This window comes from Helianthus annuus, chromosome 9 (genome assembly GCF_002127325.2).
Source record: "Helianthus annuus cultivar XRQ/B chromosome 9, HanXRQr2.0-SUNRISE, whole genome shotgun sequence".
NCBI classification, from domain to species: Eukaryota; Viridiplantae; Streptophyta; class Magnoliopsida; order Asterales; family Asteraceae; genus Helianthus; species Helianthus annuus.
Genome location: NC_035441.2, coordinates 72,961,233 through 72,975,378, shown reverse-complemented (window position 1 = coordinate 72,975,378; position 14,146 = coordinate 72,961,233).

The following is a 14,146-nucleotide window of genomic DNA, read 5'->3' as shown; positions in this document are numbered from 1 at the left end:
ATATTATTAAAAATAATAGATACTCAAACTTTTATTTAGCAGCAGGTAATAAAAAATTTTCTTTCCCATGAAGGGATTCGAACCCGAGACACTCATTATATTTGAATGTTCATACAAACAACTGAATTGCGAAAGTTTTTCTTAATAGTTTCGCGCAATAATAACTATAACATAATCATAAAGCGGAAAAGGACAAAAAAAGAAAAGACACGGCAAAGCAAAGAAAAACAATGGCAAAAATATAAACTTAAATTCAGGGCAAAATCGTAGTTTGGCTGGAAGGAGAAAAACAAAACTAATTGCAAAATTGTAAATTTAAACAGGGCAAAATCGTAATTTTGAAATGAGGGCAAAATTGTAATTTTTAGTTGTGGGCAAAAGCATAATTTTATTTTGAAGTGGGGGTAAAAACGTAATTTTGAACTGATGGCAAAATCGTAAGTTTAAAGTGGGGAAAAATCGCAAATTGGTTGGGCCAATGGGGGAGATCCAGGCAGTTGCCTCACACTATGCCCCCATCTTGTGTCTGTACTTATACACTGGGGGCAAAATCGTAATTTGACAAGGAAAGCAAACAAAACCGATGACAAAAATGTAAATTTAAATTGAGGGCAAAATCGTGATTTGACTGGGAAAGCAAACAAAACCGATGACAAAAATGTAAATTTAAATTGAGAGCAAAATCGTAATTTACCTGATTGGAAGAAAACAAAACTAATAGCGAAACTGTAAATTTAAACAGGGCAAAATCGTCATTTTGAACCGAGGGCAAAAGTGTAATTTTTCATTGAGGGCAAAAGCATAATTTTATTTGGAACTGGAGGTAAAAGCGTAATTTTAAACTGGTGACAAAATCGTTATTTTAAAGCAGGATAAAATTGTAAATTGGTTTGGCCCAAAAAGGCAAAAAAAGTCAAAAAAAAGTTAAAAAAAGTATTTATGCACTGTTCACGCAAGTTCATAAATGTAATAGAGTTAACTAGTGGATTCGGTCGGTTTATTGGCAATAAAAGAGAAAATCCAAAAAATAAAGTTGTGGTAAATAATTAATTATATTTGACCTTTTCAATTTTAAGTACAAATTTTGTTGAAACTTAGATAAAAATAAGCAAGTCACGTATATAAAACTTGAATAAGAGCATTCACATCCCTTACACCTTGTTTTTAGTATAATTATAGAGTAGAATTTGATAAAGATGATTGTGAATGCTTTAAGTTGTGTAAATATTTGGCTTTTTTTAAACATGAAATAACTAAAGTGATAAAATTTGTTAATACAAATGAAAAAATTATAATCAACCATATTTATTTAAAAAATAACCTTTTTGACATGCCTTATCAACATCTAAAATGTATATAACTAGTAAGACTATCGCGCTACGTTGTGGGGTTTAGGTCCAGATTTATTTTGGTTCAGTATAGCAACCAATAGAAATATGCTCAAAAAAGCATATTGATACATGTTTTACATCGACCGAAAACCAAATTAATTTAAATTGGATAGCGGGATAGACTGATTCCAAATGAATTGTAAATGAAAACGTAAACGTTATCTTAAATATAACTTCAATGAAAAAGAAAACTAAAACTAAAACATTGAACATAAAGAAAAGTAAATATATAAAATAATAAAGTCTAGAAAAAAACTTAAAACAAAAAGCCAATAGGATGAAAGCACTATTTACACAACTTAGTAGTTGTAATTTGCGTTAAAACATAGAGCAACTGAAACATACATGACTCAAATTTAGGAAAATTAGTGTTTTTAAGTTAAATAAATGGTGCAGCGTGTTGTGGCGGCATCGAAACGTAAAATGGTCTAACGAAAACGTATTATATTTGACCCGACTCGTTTCCGAACAAAATTTATGTTAGAACGTAGACCAAGTAAAAACATACACAAAAATAATCACGAAAATGTATTATCTTTAGCCCAACTCATTTTCAAGAGAAAATAAAATTTATGTCAAAACGTAGACCAATTTGAATTTATATCGGCACATAAATAAATACAAACATGTAAAACTCAATTACAAAATCTTTAAAATGTTAATGGATTGCAAATGTCAAGGCTGAAAGCTATGAGGTAAAACTATAAAAATCAAAAAAAGAAAAAAAGAAAAGGGAAAAAAAGCCAAAAAGCAAAAAAAAAAAAAAAAAAACAATAAAACTATAAAAATCAAAAAAGAAAAAGACAAAAGAGCAAAATCGTCAAAAGCAAAACAAAAATAGTAAAACACTCTGCATCCAACTTGGAAAATGCTAGTTATGTAATTATTTAAACTTCTTACTTCAATCTTATATATAATATATTTGTGCTTTTTGATAATTAAACCTAACTAGTAGAACCACCCGTCGCAATGCGGCTGGGTATATATTAGATTCAACTTCCGTTTCAAATTATAGGGTTATGAGTTGAATCTAGGCCTTCCCGTAAATGTTTTAGACCGATTATTATAGCAATGAAGTAGCATGTCTTTATTTATACCCAAGCGAACATTTGAGACAATTATTAGTGACAATTCATTTAGTCCAATTTTTATTTTCCGAGTTGCGGTTCAAACAAATTTTAAACTACTCAAGATTTTCCAACTTTAAATTACTCGTTTATCACTTACTTTTTTTAGCTTTTTTCTTTAATCTCAATAATTAGAACATAAACACAAAACTACCAGTACAAAGTAAAATTAATAGAAGTCAAAAGCTTCCACCAAATAACACTTTACGTTAACTAATTATTAATTATTATTAATTTGTTTCAGACTATATATATAAAGTACTTTATATTTTGGTTTTCAATTTAATTTCAATTTAATCAGTTATTATTCTAATGTTAAATTGGAGTACTGTTATCTCAAGAAAAAAGAGTCCAAACAAAAACGTTGTAGAATATAATAATACTTACACTGGCTCCATCACTACATGCACAATTTTACATTTTTTTGTGCTGAAAATCAACTTTAATTATACCCTGCCACTCCACTTTCCACCATCATTACAAATTCCAGTTGTTTTGCGTTTTCCTAGACGTCCGTTGGATTTTTTTTCTTTATGCTCTTTTTAATGATGGTTTATTTACTAAAATGCCCTTCAACATCTTCTATGAATATCATCATCTTCATAGCCATCTCCTATGAATGTATACTTACACAGATGGGAACAATTTCTTGATGAGCTTATTTCTACAGTTTTTTTTTTTTGCTGTAAATGGCGCCCTGACCAACTCGTCGGAAAATAGAGGATTATTATTGCATAGTCCAGAAGCTCAGAAAATCAATCATAGCTTCAAATAGCAATTTGGGTTCAGCTATGGGTCACCCCATTCTCATCATCGCCTTATTTTACCACACACAGTAAGTCCATTGCTGCCGTGGATGGCCGGAACCACCGGCAACGGTGGGGCAACACCCATATGTTTTTTCTGTTTTCACTCTATAGCTCGAGTGAGAACAAACAATTCAAACAATGAATGGATAACAAAAGAACCCACTACTACTGCGCCGCCGCCACAGACGGCCGGAGCCGCCCGGCAACGACGACCCAATAACAAAAAACTTCAGATTGAGACAACATAACAAAAGAACAGTTATCTAAGAGAACTGATGTTCAAGTCACAAACCAAACATCTAAAACCACCGACTGGAACCGTACAACTTGATACTGTACACAACGATAGGTTCAGCAAAGACCAACACGCCGCCGCCACAGCCGGGGGAACCGCTTGGAAACAGCGGACCAACATCCCAAAAGTCTAGAGGAGATGTTGAAGAGAGAGACAAGATGTTGAAGATGAAAGCAAAAAGCTAAAAGGTTTATAAACCAAAAACAACAAAATAACACCTGTCTAAAAGAACACATGTTCCTGCTAAAAACCAAACACGTAAAACCACCATGTAATGCAGCCCCTAGTATTGAACTAAACCACCTTACTGCTTTGTAGAGCACATGTTATGAACCACTATGCAACATTGAAAGCGGACAGTACAACCTCTAATGCACCCAGATGTTACAAAATTAGAATATATAATTGTGTATTTGTTTAATTTTAAAATGATACCAGGCTTGAAGGCCAAATTTGAAGGCTATTTAGTAGGTGAGGGATGTGTTTAATTGAAAAAGTCATTTGAATTATGGTATTGCTCTCTTTGGGTTCAAAGGTTCGAGCCCCGTCAAGAGTAAATTTGGTGTCATTTTAGCCGTTTAAAAAAGACTATTAAGTATTTAGTTTGTCGATGCTAGCTTTTATTGTAAATCAAATTAAGTTCCCAATATACTTATCTATCAAAGGCATAGAAGGTATTTTATCCACCCATTGAAAAAACACAACAAGCACAAACGTTGCTTTTTAATGGACAAAACCTAATGTTGGAACTTTTGAGATCGTTCATACTTGTACTGGATTAGTTTAATTATAGTTTGTAGCTTATTTTAAAGTCTAGGGGCATATTTTGTAATTAGTTGAAACTAGCAAACCTGACTCGGTGTAGTTAAGATTCCAGCATAATTATAATTATGCTGGCAAGTCAGGATCTATATATACCCAAGCATTGTAGCCCTAGCCAAGCTTTTGGCTCTTTTGGTGAATGAAGTGTTGTTTACATTCAATCTTTTGATATTGTGCTCTAATCAGATTTCCAATGTGCTTTATTGATTTATATACATGTTTGGATTCAATACAACACTTGTTGTGTTCATCAATCCATTAGCTTCATCTTCATTCTTGATTATTCTTAACTTTTCATAGTTCAAACACTTAATCAATAGGTGTTTTGGACTAAAACAATCAACCACTGTGATCCGGATTGATATTGGGATCTACAATTTGGTATCAGAGCCTTAGTGCTCTTGGTTGTTGAGTTTTTGTTAAGATTTTTTTAAAATTTTGAAGGTTTTTCAAAGTTTCAAGGTTTTTCAAATTTTTGGACTTAAAATGGATTGATTTGGTGTGTTTAATCGATAGGTTGTTGTTAATCTGTGATTAGGGAGTCATTTTGGACATTTTGATGCATCAAAACATGGTTTTTGAGTCGGTTTTGAGTTATTAGAGGGTTTTAGTTCGTGTTAAACCCTCTGGCTAGCGAAATTAATTTGAACATAGCGAAGTCGTTTTGAAGGAAGCGAAGTTATTTTTGAATATAGCGAAGAAACTTTTGAATATAGTGAAGAAACTTTTGAATATAGCAAACAACTTTTGAAGACATCGCATAATCATCTATTTCGCCGACTAAAACTCGAGCGAAGTTGTTGATTGCTGGCGAAATAGTGCCAAGTGTCCCTTTAGCGAAATTATCGAAGGCAACTTCGAGAACTGTGATAAAGAACCACAGCGTTTTTATCACAGTGTACGATGAAATAAGCCAAACTAACGTGTGTGTTTATTGTATCAGCGGAATTAGCATCTTCGCTCGTGCAGGATATCTCTGTGTATCGGCGAAGACATTAGACCATCGAAGATCATCGGCGAATTTGGTTCTGTTCTCTAATCTCAGTCAGATCTCCGGCGAAATTATCTTATTTACCGGCGAAATTGTTCACCAGCAGTCTTATCAGCAAAATTAACCTCTGATCAGCTTTCTTTAGTAAAAAACAAGCCAAGATGTCGTTGAATCAGCTAAGTCCAATTGCTCAAGCTGAACTTGAGACCGGAACCACCACTAGGCCACCAAAGTTGAAAGGAGCTGAAGATTTCAGTACTTGGAAGACTCGTATCCAGTCGTTCTTCGAATACACGGACTACAATCTGTGGCTCTTAGTCACCGCTGGACCCCACATTCCAACGGTGGTTCGAGGAGATGCGATAGTCGCTAACAATGACGCCACAACCTTCACTGACGAAGACAAGGCCCTAATCCAACACGACCGCCGTGCACATGCCGCCTTAACCATGGCTTTGTCAACTGATGACTGCAACATGTTTGAAGAACACCGAACTGCAAATGTACTCTGGCATGCATTGATTGAGTATTATGAGGGAAATGAAGAGCTAATTGAAAGCAAGAGAGATATGGTGCAGAAGCGATACGGCATGTTTTGTGGTGTTCATGGAGAAAGTCTTTCCGATCATATCAGTCGATTTCTGAGTATGATGACCAAAATGAAGAAGGCAGGAAATCCCGTCACTAACCGTGCTGCTATAAAGAAGCTACTGGACTTGCTCCCAAAGGAATGGAGCATGCAGTGCATGATGATCAAGAAGGATTTCCTCAATAATCCAAATCTTGTCACTCTGTCTGACTTAATTAACACTCTAAGAGCTTTTGAAATGGACGTCAACAAATGAGAAATGAACATTGTTGGCTACACCCCAAAGACCAATCAGACTTCTGCTGGATTGAAAAATGTAGCATTCCTTGCTTCAGGTGGCATCAGCCAACAAGCTTCTGACATGATCTATGTTAACACTTCCGCAAGCGTATCAAAAGCTCCACAACCTAGTGAAAAGGCTGTCATGGTTGGAGATACACAAGCATTGAAAGTGACTACTGAAAACGTGGCACTTTTAACATGTTTATGAGTAGCTATGAAGCTTTAATGACAGGAGAGCTCAAGAAGGAGATGTTCACTGCTGAAGACATGTATCAGGTTGATCCAGATGACATGGAGGAGATGGATTTGAAGTGGCAGATGGCCATGATCACTCGAAGGTTGAAGAAATTTCAGGACAAGACCGAGAAGCGTTTGGGTCTTGGAAAAGCTGGTTTTGACAAATCCAAACTGAGATGTTACAACTGCAAGAATCTGGGTCACTTCAAGCGTGACTGTCCCTTGTTGAAGGAAGGAAACATTGAAGCTACTCCTGCTGTAAAACAAATCACTATCGAAGAAAACAAAAACAACGTGTCTCCTAGCACACCAAAAGCCTTAGTCGTTGAAGATTATGATTGGAGTGAAGAAATTGCTGAAGCCAAGGAACAAGTCAACAAAGCTCTCATGGCAAAGATCTCAAGTGGGTCTTCATCAAAGCAGTTTGAGAAACCGAGTGCTGGAATCCCAAAGGGTGACCATATTGCTGACAAGGGTCTGAAAAGCATTCTCACCTCCCCGGAGCCTGAGAAAAAAGAGAATTCTGAAGAAGCTGGAAAACTCAAGGAGCATGTTCCTAAGGAGTCATCTGATGAAAAGAAAGAGAAAGGAAAAGTCTCAGCAACTGCCATGAAAACTGAATCTTCCAAAGAAAAAGCTGACAAAGACTTGGTAAATAGTATTCCACGTGACTTTAAAGTAAAGTTATGCTGTAACATTTGTGCTTGTAATCGTTGTGAACAGTTCAGTTATCAATAAAACAATGTTATTTGATCCCAATGTTTGTTTGGTTGTGTTTTACATTTTTCATGTTTTGACTTTTGTTTAATTTCAAACTCTACATCGTTTTCTGGAGAATTATACGCTGACTGGTGCTTAAACGTACTCAGTTTAACGCGACAAATACTCCGGAACATCAACATACACTCAACATACCTTAAATAACCTTTACATAACTTAGAAATAAGTTTTGAAGGCTTTGGTATGGCAAAAACAAGTTAATTCGCTTACAGGGACTAAACTTGACAAATTGCGAAAGTATGCCAATTCGAACTGTAACGAACATTCCGAAACATGTCCATAAGTTAAACATACCATAAATATCCTTAACATAGCTTAGAAATAGGCTTTGAGAGGTTTGGTATGCTAAAACAAACTTTTGGATCATTCAGGGACTAAAAGTGTCAAAAAGTGCACAAGTTTGCACTTTCGCGCATAACTTACGTTCTGAATACATCCAGACATCCAAAAAGTTATGTAAGCATCATAATATTATGCCTTAGTGTTTGGCATGAGAAAAATCCATTTGTCGCGTCATTTGGATCGTCTTTCACGCTTATGCGCATTCCGTCGTAATTAAGCGAACATCGCGATCGTACGGCCAAACGAACCAACATCCGACATATTTTTGAGCATGTTTCATGTCCACAATGTTTAGGCATCATTTTAGGGCCTTAAAGTTGGCTTTACGGGCTTTAGAAGTGTCGGAAATGGCTTAAACATGCAACAGGGACCAAAACTGCCAATTCTGAAACTTTGTGCAGATCAGACATAGCCAGGCGGCCCGCCTGAGTTTTGTCAGATCCTGATGCGGGCCGCATGGCCCCTTCAGTAACAAAATTTTTGTCTTTCTTGCAAATCTGGCCTTTCAAACACACCAAAGGGCAATGCCCTTTCACCATTTCAGGAGCCAAGGGTCATTTTGAGCCACCACAACTTTGTGACAAGTGTACGCTTAAGATCGTGGCACGATATTCAAGAAACGATCCTAACGGCTCTACTTTTCCTATAAATACCCCCCCCTTTGGTGTAAAACCCACAAAAATCTGATCAAAATGCTCTAAGTTGATGCCATTGCTTCATACCTGAGCTCTTTGATCTAGATTAGCATTCGGGGACCCTCCGTAAGTATTCTTTCGTTCTTTTATTTGCTTTTCGAGTCCGAAAGTCAACGTTTTGTTGACTTTCTGCATTGACCAGCCTATGGTCAACAAGAAGTTTGTGGAACTTCATAACGTGAGCGTGATCACGATGGTTATAGTCCGTAGTGACTATACCTACTGATTACCACGTTATCTAGGCTCAGTGACGAGTCGTAGTTTCGGCCAAAATGCGAATTCTTGTGTATTTTGTAACCAAACTACTCGTGAGCATCAAAGCCGTTTGTTTTGATGCCAAACCTGTTTTCTAAACTTAGTTAAGCATGTTCTAACATGCTTAGCTCGTCACTTTTAGTTTAGTGCTTATATAGGGTCGTAAGGTAAGCGATCTAAACCATCGCTTATACTTTCGAACCCGACCCATTTGGTCGATCATTAGGATCCGACCAAACACATTAGGTGACCATAGCTATAACCTTCCGAGGTTATACCTTGTGGTCGCGATGTTAGGCGTTCCGAACGCGTTCTACGCGAACGACGCGTTAGGGTAGCATAAGCTACCTAAACGGGTCGTGATAGGCCGTAAGCACTTAGGTTAAGTTTCATTTTAGTATGTAGGCTTTGTTAAACCATATTACACGAGTTTCCATACTCGTTTGGTTTACGAACCCGCATACTATCCGCTCCTCCGATTTTAGGTCCGGTATATTAACATAGCTACCTATTAGGTGCCGTTTGATATTCCGTGATCTAGCATTGTTTGGTTATTACACAAGAACTCCAAAGCAAATCTTAGGTGAGTACATTGAACCCCTCTTTTACTGTTTTCTAAACTGTTTTGGGGTAAAACACATGTGCCTATCTGTTACATTCATGCTTTCCATGTTTTCACATCATATGTCTGCTATGTTGCTAGTACATTATAGTACACGATTTCATTACATTTCATGCTATGTATGCCCATTGTGTGCGTACTTAGTACATTGATTTACATTACATTCCTGTTGCATATGTTTACTCAGCATATGGACACATTGATTTACATGAACATTTCTGTTGCATATGTTTACTCAGCATATGGACACATTGATTTACATGAACATTTCTGTTGCATATGTTTACTCAGCATATGGACACATTGATTTATGTGACACCCCAGGAAAACCAGTGAACGATATATCTTACCTAGCTCCCTCAGTGAGTGCATACCAAATTTCGGGACGAAATTTCTTTCAAGTTGGGGATAATGTGACAACTCGTATTTCCAAACCGATCTCTGTACTTTGATGTAACGTTATGTGCTTACGTGAACTCTATTAATTGAGTGGATGATTGAATGTTATGTTTTATTATATGTGAATATGTGTTCTTATACAAGTGATCCAATCGCACAAGCCTAGGTTGGGCCGGATTGCTTGTGACCGAACTCTTAAGGGCGGCCCACGCATGGGTTCGGCCCACCCACCTTATACACGCAACACCTAGAGTATTGTAACTATTCCACACTTTTCATCCTCACACACTCAAACCCTACTTGCTCTCTCTACTCTCATGAAACCGTCAGCAACATCCTTGGTAATCGAGACCTTGCCCTTCTTGCGGATCACTCCCTCTCTTTGCTTGATTCTAATCGGTTAGTACTTTAATGTTAAATTGCATGATGATTGTTGATCGATTTAGGCTGGTCAAAAATATGTGAATGCAACTTATGATCTAAACTTAGAATCCGATGTATAGATATATAAAATCGGCTGTGATGTGATTATGTGGTTAATCGGCTATTATGGTTAGTAATTCTTGCTATATATGTGATTCGAGTGATGTGTTATCATGTTGTGTGTCACAGCCCCCGATCCCTATCTCCCGGGAACGGGCGGTCGTGAGCCAGTTTCGGTGGTATCACATTTATTTATCCAATTTGGCAGCGGAAATTTTCATTAGGACCGTAGTTAGGAAATATTTTAATCAGAGTAAACCACCATGTTTATAACATTAAACATATGGGTAAAAACCCAAGTTTTCCATACACACGTTTCATAGGAATAAATCCTATTTATTTAATAAAAATATCCATTTTATTCTTAGGTAACTTTATTGCCACTTTTCCAAGCCTTCAGTGCTGTCCAGCTGGCTTCTATTTGGCTTTCACATTTTGTTACCTGAAACGCGTTTTAAAAACATTTTGTCAGTGGGAAATACTGGTGAGTGAATCCCAGTTTAATCAAGTTTAAGTAAAACCAATTTGCAGTATTGAGGGCACATCCGCAATTACATTTGTATCCAAGACATCACAATTAACATCAGTGGTACGGTCATACTCAACATATGGGATGTTACCACGCCAGTAACCAATTTTGTATACAAAACCCCAACATACCCACTATAATTGTATCCTTTACAAATACTCAATAACTGTCATTCGCATGAAAAGGTATTTAAGGTTTTGTAAAAACAGTTTACAAAAAGGAGATTACTCACAAAAATGAGCATATAAAAAGAAGGATCACTCACATTGCTGTTTTAGGTTTTTCGTAAGGGTTTCCTGGAGATAATCTATAAATTACACAAATGCACGTGTGTTAGTATAATAACCCATTTTAACATTAGTAATACCCTCCCCGAGACGGCATTCCAACGACTACGTCGGGCAGAACCACGACAGCCGTTACGGAACCCTAGATCAATCGGGCAGCGTATCTAATACGTCTCCAGGGGTTATAATACTTACATCGTAGCAGAACCTCGCTATTTTAGGGGATATTGAACTCGGGTATAATGCCCACTATTTAAAAGTGTAGAGAGACAGAAAGAAAATGAACGAAATGGACTGAAGGCCGTTGCCTTCTATTTATAGTTGTGAAATCGCGTCCTTACGCGGCCCGCGTGAAGTTTGGACCGGGTCTACGCGGCCCGCGTCAATGCTAGTCAACGGACTAGCTTGTCCGGCTCATCTACTAGACTCGCCACGATGATGACACGTGGCCGCACCGGGTCACGCCACAAATTGGGTCGCTCGCGGCCCGCATCAACTAAACTGAATAGGTACGCGGCCCGCTTGGGCTTATGGTTTGACGATATCTGGTTCTCCGACTCGCGCGGCCCGCATGGGCTTGAGGTGAGGCCCTACGCGGCCCGCCTCGACTTGATAATTATTGTTTTTATTTATTTTATATAGTATAATCTATTTTGGGGCTTGGTTTTCACATACGGGGTGCATATAAAGACACATTGAGATATTTAAAATATATTAGGGTGTCGGAATGAGGATGTCTGTTTTACCGAGGGTTGTTATATCCTCCCCACCTTGTTTTAGAGCTCGTCCTCGAGATCTACTGGAACAAGTGTGGATATTTCTTTTGCATTTCGGATTCAAGCTCCCACGTGTACTCGGGTCCTCTTTTGGAGTCCCACTTTACTTTGACCAGAACTAATCTCTTATGCTTGAGATTCTTAATTTTCCTATCTTCAATTTGTAGAGGCTTCTCCACAAACTTGAGTTGCTCATTAACCTCTATATCCTTAAGAGGTACTACGAGTGATTCATCAGCTAAACACTTTTTAAGATTGGATACATGAAACACATCATGTATTCCTGCCATTTCTTCTGGCAGTTGTAGCTGATAGGCTACAGGTCCTATTCTTTTGAGAATTTTGAAAGGTCCAATATACCTGGGACTTAGCTTTCCTCTCTTGATGAATCTTACCACTCCTTTCCAGGGAGAGACTTTCAATAACACTTTATCTCCTACTTGAAATTCTAATGGTTTGCGTCTGTTATCAGCATAGCTCTTTTGGCGATCACGTGCTGTTTTCAGTCGTTCCTTGACTTGAATGATTTTATCAGTTGTTTCTTGTACTATTTCAGGTCCAGATAATTGTTTTTCCCCAATTTCTGCCCAACAGACTGGGGTTCTACACTTTCGTCCATAAAGTGCTTCGAATGGTGCAGCATTGATACTTGTGTGATAACTGTTATTATAAGAAAATTCTATTAAAGGTAAGTGTTCGTCCCAGTTACCTCCAAAATCAATTACACAAGCTCTAAGCATGTCCTCCATTGTCTGAATTGTCCTTTCGCTTTGTCCGTCCGTTTGAGGATGATAAGCTGTGCTTAGCTTTAACCTGGTTCCCATTGCTTTTTGGAAACTTGACCAAAAATGAGAGGTAAAACGACTATCTCTATCAGAAACAATTGATAAAGGAATGCCATGTAAAGAAACAATTTCATTTACATACAATTTGGCTAATTGTTCCATACTAAAGGTTTCCTTCATTGGTAAGAAATGAGCTGACTTGGTTAATCTATCTACAATCACCCAGATTGTATCATTACCTTTTCTTGTTTTAGGCAATTTGGTAACAAAATCCATTGTTATCAATTCCCATTTCCAAACTGGTATTTCTAATTGTTGTAACAATCCTGAGGGTTTCTGATGTTCAGCTTTAACTTGTAGGCAAGTTAAACATTTAGAAACATAAGCTGCTACATCCTTTTTCATCCCTATCCACCAGAAATTCTTCCTTAAATCCTGGTACATTTTATCACTTCCTGGATGCATCGTATATTTAGACTTATGGGCTTCTTCTAATATACGGTGACGTAAATTTCCTAATTTAGGTATCCACATTCTCTTTTTATGGAACCTCCAAATTCCATCCGTTCCTTGTTCTAATTCCTTAATCATTCCCTTTAATTTTTCAGTATCTTCCTTGATTACTGATTCTTGTGCTTTTCTAATCTGATTGTTTAAATCTACTTGTAGATTTAATTTAAGAGAACGTACCCTTTTTGGTTTTTCGTGATATTTTCGACTTAAAGCATCAGCCACCACATTGGCTTTTCCTGCATGATACTGGATATCACAATCATAATCACTAAGTAACTCCATCCAGCGTCTCTGTCTCATATTCAATTCTTTTTGCCTGAAGACATATCTTAAACTCTTATGATCCGTGAATATGGTAAACTTACTACCATAAAGATAATGTCTCCAAATTTTAAGGGCAAAAATTATGGCTCCTAATTCCAAATCATGGGTCGAATAATTTCCTTCATGACTCTTAAGCTGTCTAGATGCATAAGCTATAACCTTTTGACGTTGCATCAATACGCATCCATAACCTAATTTAGAAGCGTCACAAAAGACTACAAAGTCTTCAGTTCCTTCTGGTAATGCTAGTATGGGTGTATGGGTTAATCTTTGCTTAAGAATTCTAAAGGCTTCTTCTTGTTTTGGTCCCCATTCAAACTTAACAGATTTACAGGTTAACTTAGTTAAAGGAATGGCGATTCTAGAAAAATCTCGAATAAATCTTCTATAATAACCAGCCAATCCTAAGAAACTTCTAACTTCAGTTGGTGATTCTGGGGTTTTCCATTTGGTAATTGCCTCGATTTTCGTTGGATCTACATGAATTCCTTCATGGTTAACTAAATGTCCGAGAAATTGTACTTGTTCTAACCAAAATTCACACTTTGAAAACTTAGCATAAAGCTTCTCTGTTCTCAATAAACTTAAAAGTAAGTGCAAGTGCTTTGCATGCTCTTCTTTACTTTTAGAGTAAATTAGAATATCATCTATGAAGACAATTATGAATTTATCCAAATATGGCTTACATATTCGGTTCATCATGTCCATAAATGCGGCTGGGGCATTGGTTAAACCAAATGGCATGACAGTAAATTCATAATGACCATACCTTGTTCTGAATGCGGTTTTAGGAATATCCTCTTCCTGTACCTT